This window comes from Rhodnius prolixus, unplaced genomic scaffold (assembly GCF_049639745.1).
Source record: "Rhodnius prolixus isolate KJV_2025 unplaced genomic scaffold, Rpr scaffold_13, whole genome shotgun sequence".
NCBI classification, from domain to species: domain Eukaryota; kingdom Metazoa; phylum Arthropoda; class Insecta; order Hemiptera; family Reduviidae; genus Rhodnius; species Rhodnius prolixus.
The window spans coordinates 8,636,248-8,662,457 of NW_027411583.1; the positions used below are offsets into that span (position 1 = coordinate 8,636,248).

General features: G+C 36.9%; 1 long non-coding RNA gene across 2 annotated transcripts in view; it reads left to right on the forward strand.

Moving 5' to 3' along the window:
* LOC141448083 (uncharacterized) overlaps positions 1 to 26,210 on the forward strand; it is a 234,509-nt gene that overhangs the window by 182,119 nt on the left and 26,180 nt on the right. For both annotated transcript variants that reach the window (XR_012454839.1, XR_012454840.1), the window contains one exon: positions 2,789 to 2,881. This is a non-coding gene — a long non-coding RNA (uncharacterized lncRNA). The remainder of the gene's footprint in view (positions 1 to 2,788; positions 2,882 to 26,210) is intronic.

A 26,210-nucleotide genomic window follows, 5' to 3' on the forward strand; every position in this document is an offset into this window, starting at 1 on the left:
AAAAAAGCAAACAATGTTATATAGTTTCTGCTTATCACAGCAAATGTTACAAATTTCATAAGATAAACAGTTTATAAGTGGATCCCTGGGGAGTTCAATGAAATATGCCCTGTGTCCCATAGTGGGTCATGTGGCGTACTACGTCACCCCACAAACAAAAAAATTGTTTCAACAGTTTTTTGTACTTTAGTAAAGTGAAGTAAAGTAATTGCCTATTTTTTCAGGCGAGCTTTACTTCCAACTACCAAATTAGGTGTCGTTGACGGAGGCGACTAGCAAACATAGTTTACTATAAATTTCTCATATTAACCATTAAATAAAATTCAAGGCCTAGACTAGTACCGCAATACATCTTAGCTTTGCGGGTCTAGCCTATAACCGCTCCGGCTATCGTGGCACCTTTTTATTCTTTATTTTGACCACTTTATACGTACCCTTATGTAGGGAAGTATTTTGAGTGGGTCAAATTTTTTTGAAGAACAATTAGTTTACCGGAAATATAGGTTTTAATGTGCGAAAAACAATGGTTTTATAAATAATATTTTTATGTAAAATGTCCACTGAATCCATTTACGTTCTCTAGCCGTTTATGAGAAAAATCTAGTTAATTAACCAAAATAAATAAATAGGTAAATTTAGTTAGATTTCGATTACATTAAACAAATGTTTGATCTTATCGATTATTGTAAAAAAATTTTGTTCACATAACAGTTTTTTATTGTTAACTAGCTGGGAAACGAAAAAATTAGCAATGTTTATAAAAGGGTGAACTTGAGATCAAGGTGGCTACCAAACAACATGACCATTTCCGTTCTTTTTTTTTCTTAGTTCCTTTTTTTTCTACAATTTACCTCTTTATTACAATACTAGCACGTGTTGTTTTACAAACTAATGGTTCTCTAGGACAAGGCGAGCGAGCTGTATACACTTTTGTTAGCATTGTTTTGTTCTTGTTTGGCTAATGGACGTAAATCATCCTTACTGTTAAGTGATTATCGTTATATTTTGTTCTCGAATTATAATTTTTCCTTCAAACTATGAATTTTTGCTGATTTTTTTTTTTTTTTTTAAAAAAAAGGAAAAATTATATTTTTAAGCACAACGCATGTGTATTGTAACCCATTTCCGGTTTTGGACTTTCATCCATCAACAGGGGGTAGATTAACTAGTTTAGCGTAGAGATTTTGATTTCACTTCCGTTACCAACTTGCGCTACAGTTGCTGAATCATAAATGAAGAGGGAACTATACACCAAACTGATTATGCATAAGAGCAACATCGAACATTATACTTCAATTGGTACTTTAGACGGAAACCTAACCATCTATCTCTTCCGGAAGTTTTCTTAATCGATTTTTTCTTTTAAAAAAAAAAGTTTTAAATAAACGATGTCGATTATCAGTGTAGATGAGTGAAAATGGAATTCAAAGAAAATCGTTTTCTCCAAAAATGGATATTTCCAGTTAATGTATTTTAATTGCTAAATTACAGTCAATTTTCCAGGTTTTAAATTTTTGAAATATAAAATTTCACGACTCAGTTATATTTCCGTTTCAAATTCTACTCCGAAAAGTTTCAATAATTGTGTTCCTTTCCTAATTTCCTAATCTAGTGTGAGAATGTAAATGAAAAACACTAAATGTTCCCTTTAAATTAATATTAAGCAATCATTGAGTTGAAGAAATTATTTAAAAAAAAACAAACAAACAAAAACTAATCTAAAAAAAAAAGAACTCTAAAATTTGTTCCATTTCAACAACTGCTTTGAAGCTGTAGGTAAGAGCTCTTGCCGCAACATGTTCTCCTGATACTAGAGATCGAGTTGAGCATCTACTAAGCATCTAGGGAATGTGGCCAGGCATGTGTGGGTTGTGCCATCTTCTTTCCTTGGCAGCAGTTCATTCCCACCCTTGTGGTACTTCTCCAGCTCTTTAGCTGAAGTACTCGTCATATTAAGGAAATGCGTTTCTAACACCTCATCTGTGTCAAAAATAAATACTTACACAAAATTGGCAGAAATTTTAAAATTCTGAATAAAATTCCAAAATCAGGAAAAAACCATTTTCTTGATATTTCAAAGATCCCTACCAAGACTGTATCTAAACTTTTGTTTATCAATTTTATTCATATAGATTTTTTTTTGCGTTTATTGTGCTACAATCAGCGCGTTAGCGCTATAAGTAACAGTGATAACAGGGTAACAACAAATAACAGAAGAATAAGAGTGGAGAAGTTACCCAGTGGTAACACTCCAAAACAGGCTATTAGTCGCTCTCTTCACTTGAGAGGAGATCACGAGGCCACTGTCTCTTAAGACGTCTTGCCCAGGTTGTCAGGAAGAGTTCTAGAAGAAAGATTTTTAGCTAGAGGATTTATATGAGATTGTAGGTTGAAGTGGAGTTTTCGGTATCTTGTTTTAGCGACTTGTGTGACAAAAGGAATGTTAAGGTCCAGTGTGTGTATAGTCAAGTTGGAGACATAAAAAGGAGCGTTTACAATAGTTCGAAGTATTTTAGATTGTAGCGATTGAATCCTTTGAAGATTGGAGCGTTTGGTTGAACCCCACAGCTCTATTCCATACGCCCACAGATGGGTTTTAAAATAGAAGTGTAAATTAAGTCTTTTGTTGTCCAGAGAGAGAGTTTCGATCTATCGTCTAAGAGTCATTTTAAGTAGTCGATAGCGTCTGTTCAGTTCTGTTCTTTTAAGTCTAGTGTGGGGATTCCAAGAAATCTAGATTAATAACTTTTATTTGTATAATTGTTCTAAAATAATTATTTTTTTTAAGGTGGAATCTGAAGGTGGAGGAAAATGTGATTCTCCTGAGGGGCCATTAAGAGTTTAGACATTTTTCAACTTTCTTCTGCAGTTTTTCATCCAGGTTGTTATTAATAATTAAATATTTTTTAAAATTCAAATTTTGATTAAGAGTAGAAGCTAAAAATCTTGAAAATCAGATATTTTCTTGGCAAAAATGGCCTTAACTTTCAGGTGGTTAGCGCTACAGCGAAATTAACATCAAAAAAATCTAAAAGATATTAAATTTTTAGATTGAGTGATAATTTGTGTGCTTAAAATAATTTCTTTTTTTCTTTCTATTTTTTGCTTCTTTTAAGCTGTCAGATCTTTTAAACTATTAATGCTTTTGAAAACAGTTTGGTCGTTTTAAATATGTTCACAATTGAAGCCACCACGATAGCCGAGCGGTTATAGGCAATGGCCCGCAATGCTAAGATGTATTGTTGGTATAGTGGGTTCGATTCCCCCTGGTCTAGGGCTTTGGATTTTATTTAATGTTTATTATGAGAAATTTATAGTAAAGTTGCGTTGTTTTAGAGACGTATTTAATTATCTCTAGTGCGAGAAAATAGAGGACAAAACATTTTTTAAAAAATGGGCGTTTTCTCGAAAACGGTTTAGAATTAGACCTTGGTTAATAAAAAAAAAAAAAAACTATTATCGTGGTTAAATGAGATGTGGATGTGCTCCCCTTAAGTGGAACAGGCCCAATCTGGTATCTGTCCACTATATCAACCATAATTTGATTTTTTTTCTGTCACGCTATTTGGTTAATGTAAAACAAAACCCTTATCAAATTTATTGTTACAGATAAACACTTGAAAATAACCTTGTCATTCAATGTTAAATCCGTTTTTTATATATATACATATATAATAAATAAATAAAAAAAATGCCATATATATTTTGGGCGCCATTGTGGTTTTTGTGGTTTATTAAAGGAATATTTTTTTTGCAATTTTTTTTTTATAACAATGTAATTGATTAAATATAAACTAATTGCCCTCTCCCCTCATAGGAACTAGTTTCCTTTGCTGAAAGAATAATCGCCTAAATCTATTTATTTCCTGTAATAAATAGGGATCTAGAATATCTTTTACACTTGGATTTTGAAGTCCCAATTTTCTGTGGGCAGCAACTTTAAATAATTTGGCATAAACCAGCTCAAAACACTCAACCTCGTGGCATTAACTGGGCTAATATTAAAAAGTAAATAGGCTAATTGCCTTAAGGCTGCTTTCTATTCCGCTCTCCCGATTTAAATGGTGATGAATTTAAGGGAACCCTTAAAAAAAATAAATAAGCCAACCATCGGCCCCATTTACTTCTAGTTCTGGTTCTATTTGGTTGTAGTTTTATTAATGTAAGGCGCCTCAACATCACAGGCCACGAGACCTGCGAAGCTAATATCTGTATTGTGGTACTGGGTTCGATTCCCGGTCTTTTAGGCCTTGGATTTTATTTAATGATTAATATGAGAAATTTATAGTAAAATATGTTAGGCGGTTATAGGCTAGACCCGCAAAGCTAAGATGTATTGCGGTACTAATATAGCTCTTAGATTTTATTTAATGATTAATATGAGAAATTTACAGTAAAGTATGTTAGGCGGTTGTAGGTTAGACCCGCAAAGCTAAGATGTATTGCGGTACTAGTCTAGGCCTTGGATTTTATTTAATGGTTAATGTGAGAAATTTATAGTAAAATATGTTAGGCGGTTATAGGCTAGACCCGCAAAGCTAAGATGTATTGCGGTACTAATATAGCTCTTAGATTTTATTTAATGATTAATATGAGAAATTTACAGTAAAGTATGTTTGCTAGTCGCCTCCTTCCACGACACCTAATTTGGTAGTTGGACGTAAAGCCTTCCTGAATAAATAGGCATTACTTTACTTTACTTTTACATCTAAGGCCATTGACGCCCCCAAGCTTTTTTCACTGCACTGCTTCTGGAAAGTGTTCTCTCGTTCCAGAAAACCTTGTCCATCACTGGGAAAGAGAGAAATGTAAGAAACTTCTAGGAAAAGGGCCAGCAGCTGAGAAGCTAAAACGCTAACCACTAAGTCTTCCCAATGTGTACAACTATTAAAATTTCAGTGTGATTCTATATTAAAGTCATGTCGTCTTTTAATGAAATATTTTTAACCAAAAATTCTGTATATTCTGCTAAAAAGCCTTGAGGTGTGTTTACAGCGGATTTCTTAGATTTTTTGGTGTTCCTATTTGGGTTATCTATCGTCAGAAGACGTCAATGATGAAATACCAGGGATACTGACGAGTGAAATCCAAAAACATCAACAATATTGTCCTTTATCTAAAAAAAAAAAAAGCAAAACAAAAATTAACCTGACAAATTGGAAGGTTATTTTAAATAATATTTATAATTATACACGTGCTAACTAAATTGAAAAATCCATGTTTTATTATACATTAATTTTCTTTCCTAGTTTTTCCAAGGATGATTTTTATTTTTATTTTTTTTTATAAAAAGAAAATCACGCACATATAATAAGAAAATTGAAAAATTGGAGCGCTGACCGGACATACATTTCCAATTGTGGAAATCGACCTTGATTTTTATGTCTACAACACGTCCACTGTTTTTGAACACAATTTTGGCACATATTTGTTTTTTTGGGGTTATCTAGAGAAAGCAGTTATTCACGTACTGCATGTCTTAAGGATGCTGAAGGCCATTGCTACCACTAGTTCAGGAAAAACTGTATGTTTCTTCGGAGAGGGGAAAATCATGGAATACAAGTGCTCGCTCAGAGAATAAATAGCTATACTTTTCTTTTTTATCCGTTATCGTTTTTGTTGTGTAAAATTTATAACAATCTATGGGACTTGTGTTCGTGACAGTCATTAAATGTTTTAAAACAAGTATATTTAGAAGTTTATGACCTCGTAATTGCATCTCTCCCCTTCCTGTTCAGTAGTTTGCTGCGCTTGGATTCCAACTATGTCATTTCCAACTATTTCTCTGACCTATTTATTGCCTTTATGTAATAGTTTAAATAAAACTCATTGATTAAGTTGTGCTTCAAAAATTTTGCTCTTATAAACGTGTAGTTCGACGTCATACATTGTCCCTGAGCTATCCCAAATTTCCCTGCAACTAGAAATAATGTCTCAAACAAAAGCGATAGATAAAACCATGGTAAAAAGTAAAGTAATCGCCTATTTTTTCAGGCGGGGCTTAACGTCCAACTACGAATTAGGTGTCGTGGACGGAGGTGACTAGCAAACATACTTTACTGTAAATTTCTTTTATTAACCATTAAATAAAATCCAAGGCTTAAGATCGGGAATCGAACCCAGTACCACAATACATATTAGCGTTGCAGGTCTCGCCTCTAACCCGCTCGGCTACCGTGGCGCCTGATAAAACCATGGAAAACGCCACAAGAGGTTTATTGTGTATTTCCTGTTGCCGTATATGGTAAACTAAAGGTAGCATTGCGAAGAGTCTGTTTCCTCTTCCTTCAAGATACAATGTCCACTCAGTGGCTGGAAAAGCAAAAATCACTAGCACTGCACATGCATTCTGAGCCTATTGTACCCTGTAAAAAAGTACATGAGGCCAGAATAAGTTGGCCAAACTGCCCTATGCTACAATCTGTATAGCCTAAAAGCTCTAAGTTCTTACAAGCTTTTTTACAGATGAATGGGAAATCCGTCGGAAAATTCTTCCAGTCCTTGACACTGAATAAAAGTAAAGTAATTGTCTATTTTTTCAGGCGGGCTTTACATCCAATTAGGTGTCGCGGACGGTGGCGACTAGCAAACATACTTTACTATAAATTTCTCATATTAACCACTAAATAAAATCCAAGGGTTAGACTAGTACCGCAATACATATTAGCTTTGCGGGTCTTGCCTATAACCGCTCGGCTACCGTGGCGCCTACCTTGACACTGAATATACAGAATTCGCATGATAAGTGCGTTAACTTAAGACTTGACGAAACAGGAAAGCAAAATTCTTCTTGTACCATTTACGTCTTCACATTGACCACATACCCTAGTATCTAGGACATTCTTAGTCGGAGAGTCTGCCCAGAAAGACACTTAACTTCTTGCTCCTCTCTAACGCCATCCTTAGACTTGGGAACCGTCAAGGCTACTAGATTTTCCACTCCGTTATTTAATGCATTTTTCAAGTCTTTTCAAGTAGATCAAAAGCTGAGGAAATCTTCACACAAAGACTGTGTTTCCTTTGAAATCTTTGTCTTTAAATTATATTTAACGTTTTCCCAAAAAATTTCAAGACAAATTGCCACATTTGAATAATAATTTTTTTTTTTTTGTTCAGACTATAACTTATTGCGTTCATGTTATTAATATCAATTATAGTAACTGGAAAGGATAGAAAAATGTTATTGTTATTTCCAGACAAGTTATTTTTGAAACTGATTATATAAGCAATGAAGTAAGGAGAGGCGTTTCCATAAAAATAAGTTTATTGTTTATTCTAATCAATTATAGTAGAGAGGATTTGGCGGTTCTGGCACACCTAAAATACAAAATGGCGGCCATCCCCTCCCCCTCCCCCCACCCCTCCTTATTGACCAATCATCGATTTCGACGACCACTTAGGCCACGCCCCCTACCCCCACCCCTACCCTTTTTGACCAATCATCGAACTCGACGACCACTTAGGCCACGCCCCCTACCCCCTCCCCACCCCTTTTTGACCAATCATCGAACTCGACGAGGGTTTTAGACCACGCCCCTACCCCCACTCCACCCTTTTAATCGACCAATCAGCGAATTCGATGACACCCCTTTTACCCCCACTCCTTCCCCCACCCTTATTAATTGACCAATCAGCGAATTCGACGACACCTCATTACCCCCACCCTAGCCCTACTCCTATTACATGACACCTACCTTTACCCCCACCACCTCTAGGTCGTCGTATTCGTTGGCCTCTTAAGCTCCTCCTACAAGATGGCGGCTCTCCTAACAGCTGTAGTACACAAGATGGCCGACCTCGTACCAGCTGATGACCACAAGATGGCGGACCTCATACCTCCACCCCCCTCGCCCACTGATAGACAGGAGGGGGATTTTTTTTTTTTTTAATTATTTTTACTTACCTGGGATTCGATCCTACAACCTTCGTACTGATAGACACGTCATCTGCACCAGTCGGCCACAGTGGTAGTCTCGCTTACTCTAGTTTTGAATGTTCTCTTATGTTTTAACTAGGAATTATTTTTTTAAAAAAATCTAACCCCCCTCACCAATAATTTTTTTTTTAAATTTAAATTACCCCCACTATCACAAAAATATTCAACTTAAATAAAAATGGATAACCTCACTTTAGGTAATAGAAAAAACTATTTACTTACCCCCTCCACCTGGACTGCTTCCGTTGCTGATGACGCGACCTACACTCACTGAAAACTAAACCCGAACTGACACTTGGACTGCGATACTAGCTATTACTAGCATTAACCCCCCACCACAATTACGTCACACTCTAACTAGCCAATAGAATTGCATCTTTTTTTCCAAATGATTACCTCTCTGGACAGGTCTCTGTAGCAAGCCACCCCCTTTCCCTTCCACATCTTTTATCATACCTGTTAATTTATATATATGCCAACATAGCTGAACATGCTCCAACAAGTCTGGACATGTAGCCAGCTGCCTCTTTCGCTTTAACCGTTTTTTTTTTTTGTTCTTATTATTTCCGTTTACCAACTATACAAACCTGTATGAACATATCGTTATAGTCTCAATAGGGTGACACGTATGATTACCTGAACATGCTCCAACAAGTCTGGACATGTAGCCAGCTGCCTCTTTCGCTTTAACCGTTTTATTATTTCCGTTTACCAACTATACAAACCTGTATGAACATATCATCGGTGTAGTCTCAATATGTGTGATTACCTGAACATGCTCCAACAAGTCCGGACATGTAGCCAGCTGCCTCATTCGCTTTAACCGTTTTTTGTTATTATGAAGTTAAAAGTAAATTGAACTTTGAACTTTTTGATAAAATATAAATAAGTTTTAATTTCCTTTTTTTTTATTTATCACATAATTTGTATATGGCTTAATATTGCTCAACTTGCACCTTAACCCCATAAAACTTTCCTGTAATTTTAAGTGTAAAAAGGAAAAATACGAATGAGCAAACATTAATTAAAACATTTTATTTTTATTTAACGGAAGTATACAAGTAAAATAATAACATTTATTTCACAGTATAAATTTATTTCAGTTTATCAACTATACAAACCTGTATGAACATATCATCGGTGTAGTCTCAATATGTGTGATTACCTGAACATGCTCCAACAAGTCTGGACATGTAGCCAGCTGCCTCATTCGCTTTAACCGTTTTTTTTTTTTTGTTATTATGAAGTTAAAAGTAAATTGAACTTTGAACTTATTAATAAAATATAAATAAGTTTTAATTAACTTTTCTTTATTTATCACATAATTTGTATATGGCTTAATATTGCTCAACTTGCATGTCTGAGCTTGCCCTGTTTGAATTGGTCAGTAACTAACTGATGTCCCCCCCCCCACTCTATGACGTCACTTATAGTTAGCCAATGGCATTTCGTGTTTTTACTAATAATCGATTATCATAATCGATCCTTCTGATGATATAAAAGTCGCTCCGAATTCGGCTGCGGTCATAAAGTGTTTAGTGTTCTTAGTGTCAACAGCTTTTCCAGCATATTGCCTTCTTTGAACTGTAAGTACTTTTGTTATTATTTTTCAACAAATATATATATTCGTATTATTTCACTTTTTTTATATTTCATTTTTTTCTAAGTTTTCAATTTTAAATTTCATTCTGTATAGTTAATTTTATTTCTTGTATATATTTAATTAGTAATATCTTAGTCTAGTTTATATTCTTATTAATTTTTATTAGTAATTTTTAAATATTCGTGCTTTGATAATATATATATTTGTATTTATTATTTCGTGTTACTCACTATTTGAATAATAATGGAGTGCCAATATTGTGGAAAAATGTTTTTACGGGGGGACTATAAGGAACGTCATGAACGTGCTTGCGCCGCAAATGAGCAATCTCGTCAATGCTCGAATTGTAGAGAATGTTATTCCTCAAGAAAAACGATGCTTGCTCATTTGCGACGCTGCGGTACTGAAACACCAGTCATGGCAAAACGAGCTCGTATTGAGGCAGCTCAAGGCCATTTATATGAAGTGGAGTCAGCTTTTGGGAGGACACTTCGAACTTTTTTCCTTCCAAGTTCCGGGGCAGTCGACGCAATGGATTTTCTAACAGGTCAGATAGAAACATTGCGTCGTCTGCTTCAGGAAGTAATGGCAGACAGCGATTCTCCCCTCAAATATAACTTGGTCTTGGAGGCGACCTTTGAAAACATCAAAGGTGAAACTTGTGATCGCGCCTTCAAGACTAAGAACAAAGTAATTTATGAAGACTCCTCCATCGACGACTCTCTTAATGAGAGCTTCAAGAAGATTATAGTAGAGATGGAGGAGTCAACACTAAAGGGGAGCGGCTGGTGCCTAAAAGAGTTCGACGGAGTCCTCTTAAAAGTAAATAAATTTACCCCTCTCGGTGGCTCCAGCTTCATTCCCCTTCCTCCTCACATTGCCAATAAAAAAGCCGTCATCAATGTTCAAAATACGGATGACCGGTGTTTTCAGTACGCGATACTCTCTTGCTTCATCACACAGAATCCACAACGCGTTAGTAAGTATGCTAATATAGAGCACAGGTACAATTTTGACTGCATTTCCTTCCCCACTCCTCTCCATGAGGTGAAAAAATTTGAAAAGTACAACAACATCACGATAAATGTTTTCACCCTTGGAGAGAAAGGAAACGTGTACCCTTTAAAGGTGGTAAAACAGGAGAAGGAAGACCATCGCGATCTCCTTCTCCTGACTTTAGAGAATGGACGGAGCCACTACACTTACATTAAAGATTTTAATAGATTAGTGGTCCGACAAATTACTGCTCATGAACAAAGGGTACACGTTTGTAAGCGATGCTTTACCCATTTCAACATGGATGGTGAAAGCATCGCCGAGCGGGTGAGGGAACATATGGAGTATTGTGGAGTAAATAGACCGACCCGGATTGTATTGCCAGAATGTAAAGACGATGGGACCCCTCCAAAAATATCTTTCACAAAAATACAAAACCAAATGAGGGTTCCCTTCGTCGTTTATGCTGATTTTGAGGCAATTTTAAAAAAAATGGATGCAAACGGAAACAATGTGGGCCGGTCGTACACAACTCCCTACCAGAGCCATCTTCCTATGAGTTTCTGCACTTATGTGAAAGTGGCAGAAGACATACGCCACTGCCTTCCTGCCGATTTTCCTGCGGAACCTTACATCTATACGGGTGAAGATTCCGCAGAGAAATTTATGGCTTACATAAAGGCGGTGGCCGAGAAGGTGGCTCTGGTATACTCCATTAAGCGGCCAATGCTACCCCTGACACCATCTCAGCTGGAAGACTTTAAACGGTCCCCAAAATGTCACCTCTGTAATCTTCCCTTCAACAGAACCGATCCTAAAGTGGCGGATCACGATCACATCACTGGTGTGTATCGTGGTCCTGCTCACAATTCCTGCAATATCCTCTACCGCACTCCTCGTTTCCTTCCCGTCTTCCTCCACAATCTGAGCGGCTATGACGCCCACTTTATTGTTCGCCAGTTGGGGTATGACTCAAGTCGCATTGACGTCATCCCCAACAGCGAAGAGAAATACATCTCATTTAGCAAGCAAGTGGGCGCTCTAACCGTCAGATTTGTGGACACCTTCCGTTTCATGTCTTCTAGCTTAGATAGGTTGTCCAAGAATTTGCCCAACAATAAATTTATAGACACGAGCAAATTCTTCCCCGCCGACAAGATGGATCTGGTCGTAAGAAAAGGAGTGTACCCCTATGACTACACAGATTCGTTCGAGAAACTTAGGGAGACGGTTCTACCCCCTAAGGAGGCATTCTATAGCACCCTTAATGAATGCCACATCTCGGACGAAGACTATCAGCATGCCCAGTCAGTTTGGGAGGCCTTTGAAATTAGAACCCTAGGGGGGTACAGCGAACTCTACCTTAAGGTAGACGTAATGCTCTTATGTGACATCTTTGAAAATTTCAGAGATGTTTGCGTAAGAGCATATTCGCTGGACCCTGCCTGGTATTTCACGGCCCCAGGACTGGCTTGGGATGCCATGCTGAAGTGTACAGGGGTACAGTTAGATCTACTCACTGATTATGACCAGCTCCTGATGGTTGAGCGGGGCATTAGGGGTGGCATTTGCCAATGCAGTCTTCGCTATGGTAAAGCTGATAATGCTTATCTGTACCCAGATCGAGATCCCCATAAGGAATCTAGCTACATTGCCTACCTAGATGCAAATAATTTGTACGGGTGGGCAATGTCAAATCCGCTTCCTTACGGGGATTTCGAATGGGTATCTGATCCGGATACTCTAGACTGGGGCAATATGCAGGAAGATGGTCCCTTCGGGTATATTGTCGAAGCCGATATTGAGTATCCGGCCGAGTTGCACGAACTGCACAACGATTTCCCCCTTCTCCCGGAGAATAGGGTGCCTCCGGGACAGGTTAATAAGAAATTGTTGGCTCCATTGACCAACAGGGAGAAATACGTTGTTCACTTCGTCAACTTGAGGCAGGCTATGGGTTTAGGTCTGCGGTTGGTACGCGTACATAGAGCGCTGCGATTCAGGCAGTCTCGTTGGCTTCGTCCCTACATCGATCTCAACACCCAAATGAGACAACAGGCGACCAACGACTTTGACAAAGACTTCTACAAACTAATGAACAACGCAGTATTTGGCAAATTCATGGAGGACGTACGAAAACGAACAAAAATAGAACTGGTAACTGACGAACGTAGAATACGGAAACTAATAGCGAAACCTACTTTTAAAGACAGGACGATCTACTCTGAGACGCTGACTGCTGTACTTCTGGACTTTGAACAGATCACGATGAACAAACCAATCTATGTTGGGATGGCCATTCTTGATCTGTCCAAAGTCCGGATGTATGACTTTCACTACGCTACAATGCTGACAAAATACGGACCTGACAAACTAAATCTTTTATACACAGACACTGACAGCCTCATGTACTTAGTAAAGACGAAAGACTTTTACGAGGACATAACTACAATGATGGACGAATTTGACACCAGCGACTACCCAGACGGACATCCATGTAAAAACAATAGAAACAAGAAGGTGTTGGGGAAGTTCAAGGATGAAGCCAGTGGAGAGCCTGTCTCTGAATTCGTGGGCCTCCGCGCAAAGATGTACGCAGTACGCATCCGCGGCCTAGAGAAGAAGCGGGCGAAAGGGATAAAGAAGGCAGCCGTAGATAAAAAAATCACCTTTGATGATTATATGGCTGCCCTGTTCGAGGGAAAAGAGTTTACAACCACGTTTAGAACAATAATTTCTAAAGAACATAAACTCTTTTCCGTCGAACAGAGAAAAGTATCCCTTTCGCCCCACGACGACAAACGCCATCTAGTCGATCGTGTACATACTCTCGCCCATGGCCACTTTACCATAGAGGACTTGCCTGTGTAAAGTTGTGGATTTTTTGTAAATATATATATTTCATATACTATGTACATGGTTACCTTGTTTAGAGTAGGTCTTTTTTTTTTTTGTTCTAGTCAATCTTTATTTATTAATTTTTTTTAAACGTATTTTTGTAGATATTTTTTTCCATATATTATTATTTTTTGTAAATATTTTTTTCTATTTATTATTAGTATATAGTATTAAGTTTTTTCTAATTAATAGTTTATTAAAATAAAAAAAATTAATAAATAAAAAAAAAGGTGGTGGGTATTAGTTTAAGTTATTTTATTTTATGTAAATAGGATGTGTGAATGCAGTGTAGATAGATTTCCTATGCCATGTACATAGCTTAGTAATATATATATACAGAAGCGAGAGAACGTTCCTTATTAGTTCCCATCATGCGCTTGATAAAGCAACATCACACCCTCTCCGTGCAAAACCTTGACGACAGGGCCTCTTCCAAGAAATGTTCCAAACACGGTCCGCTTTTCCCAAATTCCATTAGATGTTTAATATGTGGACCGTCTAATTGTGGGAAAACTAACCTGATGTTGAGCTTAATATACGATCCAAAGGGGTTGAGATGTGAAAATATATATTTGTTTGCAAAGTCATTACAACAGCCCAAGTACCGGAAGTTAGCTCAAATTTTAGAACCTTTAAAAGATATTGGGTACTTTGAATTTGAAGACAATTCTCAAGTTCCCCCACCTAAAGAGGCCCTGCCAAATTCAATAATTATTTTCGATGATATAGCATGTGACAAGCAAGATAATGTAAGAGCCTATTTTTGTATGGGGCGCCACAGCGGAGTTGATATATTTTATCTAAGTCAAAGTTATACTAGAGTTCCTAAGCACTTAGTAAGAGAAAATGCAAATTTCCTAATACTCTTTCGGCAAGATGAATTAAATTTGAGAAGAATTTACGATGACCATATCAATTCCGACATGGAGTTCCAAACTTTTAGAAAAATTTGCCACTGGTGTTGGAAAGAAAATAGATATGGTTTTCTAGTGTTGGACAAAGATAGACAGATTACTGAGGGAAGGTATCGAAAAGGTTTCGAAGCCTATATAATACCTTAACTATGTACTTGAAGATCATTGTTCATTGAGCCATGGAGGGGTCAACTAGTGACGTTGTAATGCGTGAAATAATCGAAACCAGAAAGGCGATTCAAGAAAAGTGTAATTTATTGAAGAGAAACAGAGAAGAGACCGATGAATATTTGAAAATGAAATATCAACCTTTATTGAGTCCATTGAAAGCATTGGTGGAAAAGCAGGAAAAGCCACCACTTGAATTAAAAGAATCTCCTAAACCGGAAGTAGCTACTTGTGAAACACCCCTTCCACCTCCAAAGAGACTAAAATTTCTGAGGCTGGAATCGGCTACAACACCGCCGTCAAGATTTACAAAAACATGGCATGAAGAACTTTCAACCCCAAAGCGACCGGAAGTTCTAAAGTTATCTTCTTCTGCTTCTGCTGAAGCAACCAGCCCGCTTCAAGAGGTACGAGAACAAGCACAAACGCCCGAAGGGAAGGAAATTTCAGCAAAATATTTGAAGGAAGTTGGAGAAATGTCCTCAAAATATATCAAAAAATTTATTAAAAATGAGACCAAGGACTTGGATATGATATATGGTGTAGTTTATGACGGCCGGAGATTTAGTATTGGTGACTCAGTGGTCTCCATCAGCAAAGATATTCTATCTGTTGGTGATAATACCTATTTCGGCACGCCAGGTCTTTTCGAGTTATTATTCTTGACAAATCCAAACTTGTCTATGGTGAAAAAGACGGATTATATCAATTATAAGAGCATACTGCAACAGACGAACGCTCATAGAGAAGGGCACAGCCCTTCCGGACCAATTAAAGTTCTGAACACAAACATGAAATACAAGAATGTGATTTCAAAATTGTTTTCAACAAAAAGAGGTGCCGGATATGTAGATCCTAACATGCTTGTAGATCGATTAAGAAGCTTACTTGGCACCAACAATGCCAGCGCGGAAATAAAAAGTATTGAAGCCCAACTGAGAGATGGAGGTATAATAGCGTAGTGTGGTCATGAGCAAGCTTCATTTCATCATGGCCTCTGTTAAGGAACAGATTGTAAACGAGTTGCATAGACCAGCAAGAAGAGTGTTCAAGAGAAGAGCAGTTCTTCTAAAGGGCTTAGATGACCTATGGCAAGCCGACCTGGTGGAACTAATACCCTACGCTAGATTCAATAAAGGTCATAAATATCTGTTGACCGTGATTGATTGTTTCTCCAAATATGCATGGGCGATCCCTCTGAAGAATAAGTCAGCCCTGGAAGTGAGTCAAGCATTCGAGAAAGTATTAGCCGATCGGAAGCCAAACAATTTGCAAACGGATAATGGAAAAGAGTTTTACAACAAGATATTTGGCAAGCTGATGAACGTGAACGGTATAAATCACTACTCTACCTATAGTAACTTAAAAGCTTCAATAGTGGAGAGATTCAATCGTACTCTGAAAGCGGCAATGTGGAAAAAATTTAGTCTCCAAGGATCGTACGAATGGCTAACCGGCATTAAATCGCTAGTGAACAAATATAATAACACTAAACACAGAACGATCAAAATGGCACCGGCTTCAGTACGGGGAAAAGAAATAGAAGAACAGCTGTTACGTGAAGTATATGCGAAGAAAACTTTGAAAAATGCCAGCATTCCCAAGTTCAAAGCTGGTGATCATGTACGCATATCCAAATATAAAGCGCAATTTGCTAAAGGCTACTGCCCTTCATGGTCTACAGAAATATTTAAAGTTGCTGAAGTGAAAAATACCATACCGGTCACCTATCATCTGAAAGATTATAAGGGGCAAATGATTGCTGGAGGTTTCTATCAAGAAGAACTGCAGCTGGCCAAACATCCCGACAGTTACCTAGTGGAGAAGGTTATTAAACGGAAAGGTGATAGAATTTTGGTGAAATGGTTGGGCTTAGATAATTCACACAACAGTTGGGAGAATGTTAAAAATGTTCATATATAAAGCCAGAAAAAAGTAACAACGATTTAGTTTATCATGAGACGTGCTAAAGATAAGAAGAAAAAGAAGAGGATCATCCCCACTCCTAGACGGATGGGTGGCAAATCTTCAAAATTGAGTGGAAAAGCTAAACGAATGCTGGATACGCTACCTCGCCTGCGGCTAAGTAATTTTGATCTAATTAAGTTGGCGAAATCAAATAAAATTCCTCATTTCAGAGGAGTATTCATGATTGATGAATTTCCAAAGAAACCATGGAAAAATGAACGAGCCATTTTTAATTTGGATAGCAGTGTTGGCAGTGGTACTCACTGGGTTTGTTATAAGAAGAGAGGAGAATATGTTCAATTCTTCGATAGCAGTGGTGCCAATCCCCCTGCTGAATTTGTCCGATATGTAAAGGGAAGTCGAATTTCATGGAACCGGAAGCAGTATCAGAAAGTTGGCACTAACAACTGCGGTCAGCTTTGTCTACTCTTCCTGCTGGATGTCTTATAAAAGAGAGGCTCACAACTGAAGTTGGCCATTTGATCACTAGACGGAGATGGGGTTAGACTTTAGAAGAGGCGATAAAAGGACAGTTGCGGAGAAAAAGAGCATCATTCCAGTGAGAACAGTTGCCGAGCGAACATCGCTGACCAACAGCAGTATTCGATTTCTTCAGGCTGCAGGTTACTACGTTCTATCATCATCATGGAAGTGTTAGATTTGGAAGAGAAATGTCAGTTTGACAATTCAATCGAGTGCATAGAATTGCATTCCCATCACCCATATGCTTCTTCAAAACTACTGCCAGGCGATGAAATACGCATTAGTGTACAACATCAAGATCTATATACGCTACCCAGTCAAAGTTTGCTCTACTTGGAAGGCAAGTTTTTAAAGGAAGACGGCTCTGCAGTTCCTGTTTCATCCAAATTGACCAATAATGCTTTTGCATTTCTATTTGATGAAATAAGATACGAACTAAGTGGAGTTGAAATAGATCGAGTAAAAAACCCAGGAATAGCTTGTACACTTAAAGGGTTGGCTTCGCTTAAGGCAGGCTGTCAGTATATTACAAACTGGGGCTGGTGCTATCCTCAAAGCGATGCTCTCAACATCACTTCAGCAGAAGGATGTTTTAATTTATGCATTCCGCTGTCATCGCTACTGGGATTTTGTGAAGATTATCAGAAAATTGTGATTAATGTTAAACAAGAATTGATACTTGTTAGAAGCAGACAAGATGGAAATGCCTATAAATTCAACAGATTGAATGAAGAACAAGCGGTGGAGAGGTGTAAAATTGAAATGGTGAAGCTTTGCTGGATGCTGCCCTATGTAACAGTCAACGAACATCAGAGATTGGCTCTTATGCGTCATCTTAAATCTGCTAAGGTATTTGCTCTAAGTTTTAGAAGTTGGGAACTCTATGATTACCCTTTGTTGCCGGCCACTCAGAGGCAAATCTGGTCAGTAAAGACATCTAGTCAAATGGAAAAGCCCCGATATATCATTCTAGCTTTTCAAACCGGACGTGCTAATAATGTGGAAAGCAACGCTAGTCACTTTGACCACTGTTCTATTTCAAATGTAAAACTTTATCTTAATTGTAAAGCTTTCCCATACGGCGATTTGAATGTAGATTTTTCCTCTAACCGTTTTGCCATTCTATATCATATGTATGCTTCCTTTCAAATGTCATATTATGGAGAACAAATGTATCCTCTAAGTTCTTTACAAAATTTTAAAGAGAAAACACCCTTAATTGTAATAGATTGTTCTAAACAGTGTGAATCTATCAAATGTGGCCCGGTAGATGTTAGATTGGAATTTGAATCAAAAGAAATGTTCCCGCCCAATACCACTGCCTATTGTCTTATTATTCACGACAGGGTGGTAGAATATAATCCTTTGACAGGTATTGTACGTCGTATGGTATAAGAAGGCTTGAAGAGCTAGTTCAGTGTTCAGTATGGCTCAAACAGGCGTGCTGATAGCTGACTTCCAGTGCTTTGTAGACAGTGTAGGAGGTTATATTGTTAAAGAGCTTTCTCTATTAGACTATAATTTTCAATCAGTCAGACACTGGATATTCAAGCCACCTGCCCAACATAAACAATGTGAAAAAAGTAGAAGAACCAATTATTGGTTAGAAAATTATTATCATAAAATTAAATGGAATGACGGGGATATTGAATATGACATGATTAGAGATATTTTCAAGTTTATTGATTGTAATTATAAATTTGTGTTTGTTAAGGGTTATGAAAAGAAAAGATTTCTTTTGCAAAATCTGTACAGTTGTTGTGTAATTAATTTAGAAGATTATGACTGTCCAAAACTTGATTCATTAGAAACAGCAGGAAATCAGTGTATTATACACAATACTTGTAAAGAGAAATGTACGCAATATCGAATTAAAGCCATCAATTGCTGGCTCAACAGTAAATTTGGTTGGAATGAGACGGAAATATTTTTGCCTTGAAGAACGAATGTGGTCACTGGCGAATGCATTGAGTTGCACACAAACCTGAATGTTGGTCACTGGCGGGGTGTAAAATCCCCGTAAACCATGAATGGATTTGTGCAGATTCTGTACAATGTATGAATGCGATTGATGCAAGGCAGCTAAAATTCCAACAACCATTAAAATAAACTGATTCGATAGCAAAACATTTCTTATTTATTTCACTTTAATGTACTAATTAGAAATTAAATATTTTATTTGTATTTGAAGTTGATTTTTAAGTTTTTATATTTTTCTGTAGATATGTATCTTTTTAAGTTTTATTTCAATAAATGTATTGAAGTTAAATTATTGCTTTATTTTTCAATTATTCCTTTTATTATTATAAAATTATTTAAAAAAATAAAACAAAAAAAAACAATCTTCCTCGATGACCTCCACCTTGACGTGGTGAGGAAGCTTAAGGCGGAAGCCGAACTAAGAGGGGCGCATATACAAAATTTATTTAGTTAAAAAAAAAGAAGAAAAAACTAAGCTGCAGCTTGTGCACGTTGAGGATATGACAATGGTATGAGTCATCATTATTTTTCCTTGCCTGTTCAAACATGTTGTGCAAGCGTGTTAACATTTTTTAAAAAGTAAGTTTTTAAGTCTCCAAAACATTCAAAGTTTTATTATTTATAAAGCAATAAAAGCTAATAAGGGCAAAGTTCAGTTTCAAAAATATTGTTTTTTTCTAAGAAACATATATAAAGTTAACGGACAGGTTGAGTCCTGCATCAAAGGTGGGAGGTATGATTCACCTTAGAGAGAGAGAGAGACACTTGCAAGAGAGAGAGAGGGAAGACAAGCACGCAATTCTATTGGCTAACTATAAGTGACGTCATAGAGTGGGGGGGGGACATCCGTAACGGTAGAGTAGTGAAGCTTGTAAGGTAATTCGTCATTCGTTGCCCACAGCTCGAGAGGTTAACTTCATACTTCAAAGGTAAGTAATAATACTTTTTTTATTGAAACAATATATTGATAATGATGTGATACTTTCATATAATATTCTTCTTTTAGATGTCTAAGTTGGCAAGCTTTTTGAATGATGTGAATACAAGGTCTGTGGGCATTGGCAAATTATCAGATCTAAGAACCGGATACTCATACGAAGTGAAGCAATTCGAAAGAATCAACACTAAATTTGGAGATGCCATCGTTGCCCATTTACATTATATTGGCCCGACAATGGACTACCCAACGAGGATCTTCCTTCCACGCAGATTTGCGGCAGTGATAACTGATGAAATGGTGGAAGATTACCAACAATCAAAGAAAAAACTGTTAATAATGTACAAAGGCTTTAATAATGGAAGATATGACATAGAATTTAAATAAAATTTATACTGTGAAATAAATGTTATTATTTTACTTGTATACTTCCGTTAAATAAAAATAAAATGTTTTAATTAATGTTTGTTCATTCTTATTTTTACTTTATACACTTATAAATAAAGAAAAGTTAATTAAAACTTATTTATATTTTAATAATAAGTTCAAAGTTCAATTTACTTTTAACTTCATAATAACAAAAAACGGTTAAAGCGAATGAGGCAGCTGGCTACATGTCCGGACTTGTTGGAGCATGTTCAGGTAATCACACATAACAAAAAAAACGGTTAAAGCGAATGAGGCAGCTGGCTACATGTCCAGACTTGTTGGAGCATGTTCATACAGGTTTGTATAGTTGGTAAACGGAAATAATAATAAGATATATGAAAGTTCAAAGTTCAATTTACTTTTAACTTCATAATAACAAAAAAAAAAAAACGGTTAAAGCGAAAGAGGCAGCTGGCTACATGTCCAGACTTGTTGGAGCATGTTTGTGCTCGTTGAGGATATGACAATGGTATGAGTCATCATTATTTTTACTTGCCTGTTCAAACAGCTGGCTACATGTCCAGACTTGTTGGAGCATGTTCAGCTATGTTGGCATATATATAAATTAACAGGTATGATAAAAGATGTGGAAGGGAAAGGGGGTGGCTTGCTACAGAGACCTGTCCAGAGAGGTAATCATTTGGAAAAAAAGATGCAATTCTATTGGCTAGTTAGAGTGTGACGTATTTGTGGTGGGGGGTTAATGCTAGTATCGCAGTCCAAGTGTCAGTTCGGGTTTAGTTTTCAGTGAGTGTAGGTCGCGTCATCAGCAACGGAAGCAGTCCAGGTGGAGGGGGTAAGTAAATAATTTTTCTATTACCTAAAGTGAGGTTATCCATTTTTATTTAAGTTGAATATTTTTGTGATAGTGGGGGTAATTTAAATAAAAAAAAAAAAAAATTCTTGGTGAGGGGGGTTAGATTTTTTAAAAAATAATTCCAAGTTAAAACATAAGAGAACATTCAAAACTAGAGTAAGCGAGACTACCACTGTGGCCGACTGGTGCAGATGACGTGTCTATCAGTACGAAGGTTGTAGGATCGAATCCCAGGTAAGTAAAAATAATTAAAAAAAAAAAATCCCCTCCTGTCTATCAATGGGCGAGGGGGGTGGAGGTATGAGGTCCGCCATCTTGTGGTCATCAGCTGGTACGAGGTCGGCCATCTTGTGTACTACAGCTGTTAGGAGAGCCGCCATCTTGTAGGAGGAGCTTAAGAGGCCAACGAATACGACGACCTAGAGGTGGTGGGGGTAAAGGTAGGTGTCATGTAATAGGAGTAGGGCTAGGGTGGGGGTAATGAGGTGTCGTCGAATTCGCTGATTGGTAAATTAATAAGGGTGGGGGAAGGAGTGGGGGTAAAAGGGGTGTCATCGAATTCGCTGATTGGTCGATTAAAAGGGTGGAGTGGGGGAAGGGGCGTGGCCTAAAGCCCTCGTCGAGTTCGATGATTGGTCAAAAAGGTGGGGTGGGGGTAGGGGGCGTGGCCTAAGTGGTCGTCGAGTTCGATGATTGGTCAAAAAGGGGAGGGGTGGGGGGAGGGGAGGGGAGAGGGTGGGAGGGGAGGGGATGGCCGCCATTTTGTATTTTAGGTGTGCCAGAACCGCCAAATCCTCTCTACTAATTATGAAGGGTATTATATCGGAAAGTTTTTCAAAGTTATTCTTAATTATTTTCCGGGATGAAATAATAATAAGAAGAAATGAATATGAAAATTGAATAGGTCTGAGTGTAGCATGTAGGGGAGGATCCCAGTCGAACACAGTATAAGATCTGACAGGATATAAGAGGAGCTGTTCTGTTCCTGGCAATGCTAGACTCACCTCCGGCGGAACTTCCTGTTTTGTGGACCTATCAAATGTCCCCTACATAAAAAGCCACGATAAAAAGTCTGCGTAGAAACTGGGCCTGTCTGTCTGGCTTTTAATGATCTGGTTTAGAGAATCGGTTGATGCGGGACTGCTAGAAGTGTTAACCCAGATGGCTTTGCCCAGTAGTGACTACTGGGATGAACTTGATTATTACAGGAGGAGGGTGGGCTCTAAGTAACTAATTCTTCAGCCAAAACCTGGGTAAGGGACGAAGGATGCTTTTCGGAACAACCACCCAGTCATTGCTCTCTGGATTCAGTGGGTATTATTGCCTATCCTGTGACCCCTGACGCCTGACGAACCCCTAACAGGCTTCTTCCCATATTATCCCAAATTATGGCCACACCCAGACCAGCAATCTAACTCCACAATATTTCCATTGCAATACTTCTTCATCCGCGATATAACAAAAAGTAAAAAAAAAACGTACAACGATTTTAATCCAAGTTTAAAAATTAATATACTTGCAACGAAATCCATAATGGATTAAATATAATCCAATCAATCATAATAATTACTGAATCTAGTTTTTATAGATTTTTCACTACTGATAAAAATTTTCCACTAATTTAAAATTTCACTATTTAACATTAAATTTATTATTTGGCATTGAAAAGTTTTTTTTTATTATTACTGTCAAGGTTATTCTTGTTAAATGATAAGATTATTTTATGATTTTATAGTTTTTATTCCTATAATATTAATTAGTTTATTATAGGAATAAAAAAGGATGAAGTGCAGTATTTTTATCTTGCAGACAGCTCGCCATATTTGCAGTTATGTTATATATATATATAATTGAATTAAATAATGCATATGATTTGCATTGTTTTGTTTGTTTTGTATCAGATAAATTGTTATATTTATTTTAATGCTCTTCTCTTCGTATCGTACTTATCAGTCTGCATTCTGCAATCGTATTTAATCTTTCAGGACTGAGTTTTTAACTAAAAAAGTTGGTTTCCAAAGAAAAAAAAAAGTGAAAATAAATATTACTCGATTTTTGGTAACAACCTTCACTTTAAAATTAAAGTAATTGCCTATTTTTTCAGGCAGTCTTTACATCCAACTACCAAATTAGGTGGACGGAGGCGACTAGCAAACTTACTTTACTGTGAATTTATTTTATAAACCATTAAATAAAATCCAAGGCCTAGATAGAAGAATCGAAACCACTAACCAGCAATACATCTTAGCTTTGCGGGTCTTGCCTACAACTAGCAAACATACTTTACTACAAATTTCTCACATTAACCATTAAATAAAATCCAAGGGCTAGACTAGTACCGCAATACATCTTAGCTTTGCGGGTCTTGCGTATAACCGCTCAGCTAGCGTGGCGCCTACAACCTTCACTTCCAAATCCAAATGATAGAGAACACATGTGGTTTTCAAATTCTCTACATCAATCTGTCCCTTCCAGTTCTTGTGATGATGGAGAAGAATACAAACGAAACCGGCTAGGGATATTTTCCTCGTTACAAAGAATCCAACCTCAGCTTTACCCCTATTATCCTAGTTCATCGTAGCTCCAAGTTTACTGCTGCATTCGTTGCGGATCTTTTAATTTTGGATGCATTATGCTTGCACAGTTTTTTTAGCGCATCCGAATTGTCGATTGCCAGTGATTCTCGGGTACTAGGACCCTTACCACTTGGATAGATAATTAGATCTAACTTAAAATGGCTTGAATAACTGTCGAGGCGCTTCCGAGAGAAATGGCAACGCCGACGCCGGTAGCCTGGTCTATCTTAGAATTCTTCAAACTACACTTCCATCAAAACGTATTTTCTAATAAACTGATACAATATTTTATCCTTCCAAAAGCTGTGAAAGCAAAGAACTCACGCACAAACCAGCGGTTAACAAGCTTTATTTTAAGCGCAATAGCTTATCGTTTTTGTAAATCGTTTAAATGTAAACAAGTACAAAGAGAATCGTAAATGTTCTGAAACCTAAAAAAAAAAAAAAAAATAAACAAAATAAATAATTTTTTTTAACTCTATTAAAAAAAAAGTTGTAATTTTTGTATTTTTTGTAAACAATTCTCTAGTTTTTCTCTTTAAAAAAAAAAACTATTTTTAAAAATAGTTACCAACTTTTGTAACGATTAGCACGGGTTGTGACGCCAATGTTCTAAGAAGGTTTCACCAAAGGTGACCTTGCGAGAATCTGCGCTTGCCTTACCCTCACCCATCGCCAATGCAGTGACATTGTATGCGCCACTCAGTTGCATACACGTGCAGTACTGATATCTAAACTTTTGGCCTTGTCTCTTCACTAATGTAGAGGGGGTAAGAGAGAACTAATTCTTATTCCTATTTGATGGAATTCGATTAAATTTATATTTTGCATTATGATATACGATATATTATGCATTATAGCTGTAAAGCTAATATGTTCGTAGTTTGGTACTGGGTTCGTTTCCCCTTGGATTTTATTTAATGGTTAATAAAAGAAATTTATAATAAAATATGTTAGGCGGTTATAGGCTAGACCCGCAAAGCTAAGAAGTATTGCGGAACTAGTCTAGCCCTTGGATTTTATTTAATGGTTAATATGAGAAATTTACAGTAAAGTATGTTTGGCGGTTGTAGGCTAGACCCGCAAAGCTAAGATGTATTGTGGTACTAGTCTAGCCCTTGGATTTTATTTAATGGTTAATATGAGAAATTTACAGTAAAGTATGTTTGGCGGTTATAGGATAGACCCGCAAAGCTAAGATGTATTGCGGTACTAGTCTAGCCCTTGGATTTTATTTAATGGTTAATATGAGAAATTTACAGTAAAGTATGTTTGGCGGTTGTAGGCTAGACCCGCAAAGCTAAGATGTATTGCGGTACTAGTCTAGCCCTTGGATTTTATTTAATGGTTAATATGAGAAATTTACAGTAAAGTATGTTTGGCGGTTATAGGCTAGACCCGCAAAGCTAAGATGTATTGCGGTACTAGTCTAGCCCTTGGATTTTATTTAATGGTTAATAAAAGAAATTTATAATAAAATATGTTAGGCGGTTATAGGCTAGACCCGCAAAGCTAAGATGTATTGCGGTACTAGTCTAGCCCTTGGATTTTATTTAATTGTTTATTTGAGAAATTTACAGTAAAGTATGTTTGCTAGTCGCCTCCGTCCACGGCACCTAATTTGGTAGTTGGATGTAAAGCGCGCCTGAAAAAATAGGCGATTACTTTACTTTACTTTATACATTATAATAAACCTTGTAACAGGGAGTATTCTGGATCTTCTTAAAATTTATAATATCGCAGTTGCCTGCGTTTCCATTTTGAAAATATTAATTTCGAATTAATTTGCCCAGACCTCAAAAAAAAAAAAAAAAAAAAAATAGTTTTTAAAAAAATGGCGTACGTGTGTCTTGCAGGAATGGTGGTAATGTTCACATCAGATCAACCCTCAGCGATTTCCACTCTTTGTAAAACTATCATTTAGTATAAATTCCTAATTTAAAGAAAACCTAGAGAATTATGATAAGAAAAAGAAAATGTATGTTCGTTTCCCAGCGTGACTTTGAACTAGAATCAACTCAATCAATAAAAATTGAGTAAATAATTGAATTATCAATATTTTTCTATTTATCTAATACATATTTCCACTGTGTTAACTATTTGTCATGGCCTTTGTTATCTATTGTTCCCTACTGATAACAAAGATAATCCGTCATTGTGCAATCTGGGATATGAATGTCCTTGGCTAATTGATAAGAAATATTTTTACTTTTTCTCCAGAAATTCATAGCAAAATCTATCTAGGATTTAGTCATTTTTAGTTCTATTATTCTTTTATTTAGATAAACTGGAATTCTGATATTTATTTATTAATACAAAGACAAAAAACGATATCTTTCATTATGTGTTTATATGTATTCTCAAAATGGCCGCTGCTTTTATGAAAATAGGTCACTTTTATAAGAAAAAAAACTTGTACCTACTATAAAAATAAAACAAAGAGATATACAGTGGTGTGGTTAGCATAAACTGATTCAAACGCAGCGATTGTGGGTTCGAATCCAG